Source organism: Cardiocondyla obscurior, linkage group LG06, assembly GCF_019399895.1.
Source record: "Cardiocondyla obscurior isolate alpha-2009 linkage group LG06, Cobs3.1, whole genome shotgun sequence".
Classification (NCBI taxonomy): domain Eukaryota; kingdom Metazoa; phylum Arthropoda; class Insecta; order Hymenoptera; family Formicidae; genus Cardiocondyla; species Cardiocondyla obscurior.
In genome coordinates, this window is record NC_091869.1 from 8,474,919 (window position 1) to 8,481,196 (window position 6,278).

The following is a 6,278-nucleotide window of genomic DNA, read 5'->3' on the forward strand; positions in this document are numbered from 1 at the left end:
CGCGAAGTCCGGATTAGGCGGGCTTAATCTGTTCGACGAGGAGGAAGGAACGGGGCCGGGTGAAAAAAAAAAAAATCCTCGCACCCTCTTAATCTGTCCTCGAGTTTCTTCCTAAGGCGGGCGTCGTAAGCTGCTTGTCGGCATATTGCGACGATTCGCGGCTATAAAAACTTACGAAGACCGAGCGGGCGAAGGAAACGGAGACGCGCGAGAGGGAGGGCGGAGGGGGCGTAAAGCGGGAGGAGCAGCGAAAGGGGTTGTTGGCTTGCCCGAGTGACAAATGGTTTGGAATAATACCACCCAGCCGAACGCCCGGCATCCAACATTCAGCATCCGGCGCTGGTTCCCGTTCAGCCACGGCTTCGAGGAGCCATCTCTGGTCCCCTCGAGGGGATTCCTGTGACAATATCGTTAAACGCTCGTCTTTGTTTTCGTTTCGTGCCCGATTCGGTGCAAGATGTAGAGCCTGGCATTGATCGTCCCCCTATGCGCTTTGTAATATTCTTCCCGACTCGCGGAAGCCAAATCTCCCGCGTTCGATCGTAATCAAGATCGATATTCGAAAGAGCGACATTTATAATTTCTTTTTATTTTTATATATGTATATTATGAGGTTGCAGAGCGCGTGCTTGGCGCGCGTCATTTACTCTTGCTTATTCTACGTTGAAAAAAAAGTTTTGCATGTGCACGTAGAAAAAAAATTTGACACATAAAAAATTTAAGAGCTTTAATTTTTAATTGAACAAGATGTTAAATAAGAATAAATTATTTTTTCTTTTTTTTTTCTTTTTTTTTTAATTTTGCTAATCATGCGCGTAGAAAGGCGAATCCGCGAGTCAAATCTATCTGATCCAGATCTAGATCCGAATCCAATGGGCCAGGGCAAGAAGAGGGTTTGGCAATCGCGAGGACACAAAGCTACTTTAAATAAAGGAGCGTTCCATCCATTGAATCTATTGTCAACCTTTGACATTGACTGAACGAACGGCAGGTCCGTCGAATCCATCATCTCCATAGAAAACCTTAATTATTTTTTGATGAAAGAAAACCCCCTTCCTCAACGTGGCTTGCTCTTTTTCTCGTTGCGTCTTTCGTCATTGTCGTTTCTTCCTATTTTTTTTCTTTTTTTTTTTTTATCAACTCTCCAATGTCCAAGATGTTTTCGGCGATTTAAGAGTTTCAAGAAAAGCAGGTTTTAATCACCGGCGTTCACGTAATTATTTAACGAAATGCAATTCGAGTTCAATGTTTCATGATTTTTGCGAAAACGTTTGCCGCTCGTTTATCGAATAATAAATTTATATATCGTTCGCAACGATTGTTGGAACGACGCGAAAAAGCCCGGACGAAAGAGAGCGGCTCTTTCCGGTGGCATTCAAATGTGGCCTTCTCTAACCATGCAACCCCATGTCTCGCATCTTTCCCCGCGAATGCGCCCCGAATTTCTTTTCACCCCCGCCGTCGAATCTCGAGAAGCCACGGGCTCATCCGGGCCGGCAAATAAATGATGCTTGAAACAAACGGAAGACGACGACAGCCGGCGTTTGTCTTTTATCCGTGCTGGCACGCACGGAATTCAACCACCCTCCGTCCGCCTATCACAGGGAAGGGAATAGAAAAATATCGCTGGATTTTTGTCTCGGTTAGCCAAACGCTTCTGCTTAATGGTACGCGCGGTGCTTTCGAAGGGACGCTTTAAGCAAACCATGATGAGACACTCCGGCGCGAGAAATAAGTTTCGAGGAGATGGAGAGGTTTAAAAATTTTTTAACGCCTTATTTTATACCGTGTTCAGCTAGAAACAACGGGCCGCGATCGAAGTAACGTAAAAACGCGACTTACATTTACAGTATATCGTTAAAAAATATTTTAGTTGCATTTAAAATTCAAAGAAAGAAAAACGCAATTAATTTTTTTAAATCTATTTAATGATCGAAATACATGTAGATACAAGAGATGAAAAAATTGAGCGAACGCATCGTTTGGTGCACGCTACTCCACTTTCTTTTAATATTTTAACGTCGGTGGGAGTCTTTGTCTTGAATTTGTCCCCCTTCGGCGCGTGATGCAAAGGGGTTTCACCATCGTCCAAGTCGTACTCGAGGATGAAGCTTTATTTAGCAGATGATATTTACGACTTCCAATCCCGCGAGACCCTCCCAACTTTTATATTGTCTTTGGCAGAGTTACGCTTTTGGCGACGCTGCCATCTCCTGCTTTGCTTCCCCTTTCATCGACTCGTTCCGTTCGATTCGCTCGTCTCGGCCATTGAAAAGATGCTGCCGACGATTTGGAAAGCGCACCTAAATGGAATTAAGGTCGTTGACGGTTTGCTGTAAAGTTCAATTTTATCCCCGAATATCTTGGATAAAATCGAGCTTTTCAAGATTTGCCGGGCGATATTCTATTAAAAAAAAAATCCGTCAGCTATTAAATCGACGATTTTGAGATCCGGTTTAATTCTAATAATATAATTAATATGTTTCAGGCAAAGACGGTCTTCGCGACTTCCCATCCCCTCACCGCGCTTAACCTGCGCCTCACTAGAAATCCCTAGCGCCCCAACCAATCACAGCGCTCCATCGATCGCCTGATCGAGAACGATCAACGCTTCCGCGCAGTCAAGGAGATACGCCAGCCACGTGCAGAGCAAAGATTTTCGAGACGGACATCAAGGTATTTGCGTGTGTTTTACGTATTTGTGGTCGGGCGACGATATGTCGAGCGTCGAAATCTTTTTATCTAAGTGCCGAAATCTCCAACGATCAATCTCATTGCGGAGCTTCGAGCGCGAGCACGTGTTACTAATCGCTCCGCAATTTCGCGTATTTTCGACCGCGGATAGCACAGTCTCGCACAAGAATAAGTGTCGACGTCGTCGACTCGGGAACGGGCGATTATGTTTTGTACTTCTGTATTATTCCATTCATCGTTCTGTGCTTTATTTTGTGCCTCGGAAAAGTGTTTCGGAAGGACAAGGTTATCGCGGGCGCAGCGCACGGAGCGTTCGATATGATATTAGCCGTGTCGCTCGCGATCAAAATTACCAACCTGCTTCACTCGCCATCTCCTTCGATGGTGTTCAGCGAGTTCCGGCGATCGCCATTGTCGGAGCGTAAAACCTGCACCTCGCGCGTCTTCTCCGTCGCGGATCGGATTCTCAGCCCGTGTCGAGCAGGTGATTTTCGTGGAACTTTAAAAAGATAAAGTGCGCGAGGAATATTTTATATCGCGGCCCGTCTCATTCGCCGCTTGACGCAATTCCCGGCGTCGATTCATTCCGTCGACGAGACTCTTAGACTTCGTTTTTACATTGCAGCCAGTTTCGAGTCTCGAGAGCGTAGATAAATCCTCGGGAGTGCCGTGGACTATCCAGTGAGTGTCCAGTGCAGAAGGATGACAACACGTCCCATCTGAGAGGAGGAGCAGGCCCGGGACGGGCATCCTGCATCGGCGGAGCATCTTTTAGGTTAGAATAAATTTATTTTATAAAATCATTATGAAATAAAAACTTTAACCCGAGCGGAAATTTATCCGCGCAGATTGAATATATTTCTTAATTCTGACCAGCTTGATACTGGCCATAAATTATAAGAAAGTATTTATTACTATGTGATTATCTTCAAAAAAATAAAGTTGTCATTTAAAGAAAAAGAAACAGACAAAGTCTGTCTAGTATCGGTCGTTTAGTCACCGTCTAGCCCGGACCATGTATCTGAATAGAATCTAAATGTTTTTCGCCGCGTACTTGTTTACTATTGTGTGCTGATTTTACACAACGCTCGCTCGACTGCCGAATTCGTCGAGCAAACCGGTTCTTGCCGTCCACCGCCCGCGCGTCCTTCACCTTGCGAACTCGGAACGCGAGATCTGCCGGCCGATGAAAACATACGCACGAACTAATACTACCGCGACGGTCAACTGCTGAATTCGCCGGACAAACCGGTTCTTGCCGTCCGCTGCCCGCGCGTCCTCCACCTTGCGAGCTTGGATTCTTGGAACGCGAAGGCCGCCGACCAGATGTTAAAACACGCACGTACTCACACTATCGCGGCGATCGGTGAGTCCGGGATAGGTCAAGACGCGCAGCAGACTTAGCACGCGGCGAAAAACGTTTAGATATCTAGTCTTTCTAGCTCGTTATTAGTCAGTAATAATTATTTCATACCTCGTGCGTTCCGAGTGTTACATTTCTGGCTCGCGTGCTGGACAGTTTTGCCAGACAGCCACGAGATGAATCACGAATTGACTATCTATTTATTAAGTAACAGTGGGAATCAATTTCCACTCAAAAACCTTTTTTTTTTTTTCCTTTATTAATTTTTTTAACTGATATACATGTCTACAATAATATTTCTTTTTTTATGTTACAGCCACCAGCAGAATTTAAAACTCCGCTGTTCATGCAGAATGGTAAGTGGCATCATTTCTTTTTTCTTTTTCATTGTTCGCAATCGGGTCTCTTGAACCGATAAAACGTCGTGCATGGTTTGTTCTAATTTAAAGTAAAAATTGCCGTTGAGATTTCGATGCTTTATCATGAAATACGGCTGCGATGCGGGATTAATATCACCGACTGCTGCCCAGATTATCGCGTATCATTAAATATTTCATGCGCACGAGAAACAAATACGGGTATATCCACCTTAGCGAGCCACCCTTCATTCGAAATATCGTCATCCGAAGCACGGGGAGTCGCAAACACCAGAAGCAAACATAATATGACGAACGCTTCGGGCTACGCGAGGAGCAAACCTCTTCTCTTACAGTTATTTCTGCGTTGACATCTGATCCGCGGCAGAGTCACGACGGGCTGATCCTTTGTAAAGCAACCCTCGAGTCAAAACTGATCGTCGTAGCGTAAAAAGTGCGGGGACGTTATTGAAGAAAGGTATAAATTAATTTAAAAAAAAAAAATTAAAAAAAAAAAATAATTATATATATTATATATAGCAGAAATTTTCGATAAAAATCTCAGTAGTCCCGCGTTTATAATCGGCCAAGATCCGACAGGATTAGATTTTGGCGCGCGAAAGGAATTGCACGGCCGGCTGATCTCGTTGCCGGGCTGTCGATAGCGGTGCTTCATTTTTCATCCGGCTAACCGAATTTGTCGAACTCGGACCTGCGCCAAGGGTAGGATCTAATTTCAGGGCCATTCCGATGGATACGAGCTTTCCACCCTCGTCGGCCGATAGTCGTGAACTATCATTTGTACGAATTACATCGCCATCCCTCCCTGCATCGTCGATCGTTTATTATTATTAGCTTCAACGTGTAACTTGTAATAGTTTCGTTATACCTCCCGCAAAAGGAAGGGGGGAAAAAAAAAAAATACAAGAACGAAGCGGACGTCTCGCGTCGCACTTTTATTTCAACGCCTTTCGAAACTTAGACACGGACGTTGCGTAATCGGGAAAGATCGTTGTCTTTGATTCGCGTATGGCATTAATTCGCTTAAGCAAGAGCTGCGTGTATCCGGTAATTAGCACGCCGGAGAGACGGAAATGGTTGCGGCGAGTCTCGCTGGCTGGACCGCGTCAAAAGAATCGACGGAATAATTACGTCAGGCGGTCGGGCCGCTTCTAATCTTTCCGGCGGGAGCTTTCATCTTCAGGTGGCGCGAGGAGACCTCGGGTGTCCCGCTGATAGGGTTCGAGCTTGTTCCGATAGCGGGCGGAGACGGCAAGGGGTAGGCGCGCGGTGCGATGGAAATTATACATACATAAGAGAAGCGGAAGGTGAGAGACTGGTACGTTAAAGAAATTAGAGAGATAATTCCTCGGACGAATACCCAATTTACCCTTTCGTTCGTAGCGAGCGCCCTGGCCTTATTATCTAAAGTGCTCGGCCGGCGAGAGAGGGTGGCGAAAAAAAAAGAAAATAAAAAAAAGAAAAAAAAGAGAGAAAGAAAAAAAAGAACACCCTCTCCTAACGGGGAAGGCGGAGGGTCGGGCGGGGCTGGCGGCGGCAGCTTGGAAGGACAAAAAGTACTAAAGTACACCTCTGACCTTCTCTTGGCGTCGCGCTATCCGGAACTCAGGGGACGCCCGGAAAACTTTTTTCGGCTCTCTTATAATTTATTTATGGCTAAGATATTTTTCTCGGAGCTTCAACACCTTCGTCAGCGCGGCGAGCGGACGTGCGAGCGCTTGCTTAAACGGTTCGCCGTATTTCATCCGCGATTGCATCGTTCTTTTTTTTTCTTTCTTTTCTTTTTCTATTGACACGTCCGGTTTTTTTTTTTTTCTTACCTTTAGTTATGTTCTTACAAGTTG

At 45.5% G+C, this 6,278-nt stretch overlaps 1 long non-coding RNA gene across 1 annotated transcript; it reads left to right on the plus strand.

Moving 5' to 3' along the window:
- Positions 1 to 2,517: 2,517 nt before the first annotated feature.
- LOC139103459 (uncharacterized) lies at positions 2,518 to 4,697 on the plus strand. Its single transcript, XR_011545891.1, has 3 exons — positions 2,518 to 2,676; positions 3,320 to 3,469; positions 4,374 to 4,697. It is a non-coding gene; the product is annotated as an uncharacterized lncRNA (long non-coding RNA).
- Positions 4,698 to 6,278: the final 1,581 nt, after the last annotated feature.